Consider the following 2,940-nt stretch of genomic DNA (forward strand, 5'->3'; position numbering starts at 1 on the left):
CCATTTGTTCATTTGGATTATATATATATATATATATATATATATTATATGTACATAGTTTTGAATACATATATGTGAGTGTGTGTTGTGTGTGTGTATATATATATATATATATATATATTTTTTTTTTTTTTGCAGGGGTTAGAAGGGATTGAACCTAGGGGTGCTTAACCACTGAGATACATCTCCAGTCCTTTTGTATTAATCCTTTTTATTTTGAGACAGGGTCTCACTAAGTTGCTTAGGGCCTCACTAAGTTGCTGAGGCTGGCTTTTGAACTTGCAATCCTCCTGCCTCAGCCTCCTGAGATCCTGGGCATGCACTATTACGCCTTAAGTGGCAAATATTTTCTGAGGGGACCAAATTTGTGTTATTTTAAATTCTTCCAATTAGTAAGAATCAAAAACACACTCTTAAATAAATTAATCTCATGTGCCAAACTTTCACTTCCTGTTCAATTTTAGGGGGTTAAGATGGGGAGCCAAGCCCTAAGGGACCTATCAGTGGGACAGCATCTTTGGAGAGAAGACAAAACCCAGACCTGATCCTATGAAGTGATTGGAAAGACTGGAATTCAGTCTGAGGCAAAGAAACATGCCCTTAGAATACAAATAATCTGCCAAATGACCCTCCATTGTATCAAGGAGCTTGCCTCTCCCTACCATATACACACTTTAGGCTGCCCAAGCCTTCTTCCTACTATTACTTTGAGGTTCATTTTAACAAACCTGTTGTTCATTTGTTCTGCTATGAAAGTATACAAACTCAGAAATAAAGAGAAATGCAAAATAGAAATCAACCATAATATCTCTCACAGAGGTAGCACTCAGTATTTTGGTGTATTTTTTATATACCTGTGTTAGTTTGCTAGGGTTACAGAAACAAAATGCTACAAACTGGGTGACTTAATTAAAAGAAATTTGATGTCTCTTCTGAGGCTGGAAGGCTAAAATCAAGGAGGTAGTAGAGATGGTTCCTTTTGGGGATGATGGGGGAGGGATCCATTCCAGGCTTCTCTCCTTGACTTGCAGATGGTCACCTCTCTGTGCATGTCTCATCACATTGTTTTGCCACTGTGCATGTATATCTCTCTATCCAAATTTCCTCTTTTTATAATGACGCAAGTTGTATTGGGTCAGGGTCCACCCTAATGAACTCATTTTAATCTGTTACCTTTATAAAGACCCTATCTCCCAATAAGGTGACATTCTATGTTACTAGCATTAGGATGCCGATATACATTTTTGTGTAGAACACAATTCACTTCCTAATAACACCTGCCATATTGTCTGTGCTGATTGTTCTGTTTGCCTCCAGGTTCCTATCTCTTAGCTTTTCTCTATGCTCAGAGATGCTGTTCTCTATGGATGACATCAATGGCCTCTCTCGCTCTGGCATCCAGTTGAGTTGAACCAACAGGAAGCACTGACCAAAGATTAGAGGGCAGAAGAGGGAGAGATTTGATATCCATTTGCTCCATTTCTGCCCCTCCTTGTCCCTTCAGGCCTAGGGATGGTATGGGTTTTTCTCTATTACTAGTCTCTGAAGAACTCAACATCTCTTTTGGTGTCTCTTTAACCCTATCCACACTTAAAAAAAATAATGTTGCATTTTTCTATACATTTATTTTATTTATATGTAGTGCTGAGGATTGAACCCAATGCCTCACACATGCTAGGCAAGCACTCTATCAGTGAGCTATAGGCCCAGCCCCCCTATTCACACTTTTGAAGTAATCTGTTTATTAAATGCTTCTTCGTTAAATCCTTTGGTAATTACATAAATTTTCTAATAGGATGTTTACCAATACTTTGACATGCAACATATTTTATGTTGTTGGTAGCATTTGTTAAGAAAACATGCACAACATTGGAAATAATGCAAAGGAAAGGCATGTTCTCTCAATGTCATAGTGGGAGTGTTGTATAACAGAATTATTGAATTCTCTAGAAGTTATCTGTGTTTGACTTGATTATTATATGATTAGAGCCAAGACACTGTGAAGTTATATATTAACTTGTAGATTATTTCTGTCTGGTAGAAAAGATAACCCCAAAGGTTATGGTTTTATTTCTCTATGACTCATTAATCAGTTTTATATCTTACATAGCTCCTACTCTAACATTCTTTTTATTAATGAATATAAATATCTAGTTCATTAAATACTTTTGAACCAGACATACCAGGTCTCTCATACCCTTACTAATAAATCAAAGAAATCTTTGATACGTTTATTCTATATTTATAAGTTTTGATTTTAATTTTTTGAAAATTATGCCTTGACATACTTGACATGGTTTTACAATATATTTTTTATACCTAACATATCATAACTAATTCCACTTGACCATTCTCCAAATACTGGGGATTTCAGTTGTTTCAAGTCTTTAGCTATTACACCTAAGCTTTGCTGATGCTATTTACTTTTAACTATATTTAACATGTAGGCAAATATCTGTGGAAAGAAGAATGATATAAAGTTTGTACTGGGCCTTCACCTCTCAGGCTCATGATGGTCCTGCTCTCCTTTATATCCCTGACCTGTATTTCATTCTACCTCATCTCCACCATAGCCACAAAATACTTCTGGGACTTAGAGCCAACCTGGGGCATTGTCACTATTTGGTTTAGATATGAGCTGTCCCCTGAAAGCTCATGTGTGAGACAATATAAGAAAGTTTAAAGGTGAAATGATTGGGTTATGAGAACTTTAACCTAATTAGTGCATGAATCCACTGATAACAGATTAACTGGGTGGTAACTGTAGGCAGGTTGGGTGTGTCTGGAGGTGGCAGGTCTCTGGGGGCATGACTTTGGGGTTTATAATTTGTCCCTGGTGAGCAGAGCTTATTCTCTCTGCTTCCTGGTTGCCATGTCCTGAGCTGCTTTCCTCCTCTGTGCCCTTTGGCATGATGTTTTGCCTCACCTCAGACCCAAAGC

Source organism: Marmota marmota, unplaced genomic scaffold (assembly GCF_001458135.2).
Source record: "Marmota marmota marmota unplaced genomic scaffold, marMar, whole genome shotgun sequence".
NCBI lineage: Eukaryota > Metazoa > Chordata > Mammalia > Rodentia > Sciuridae > Marmota > Marmota marmota.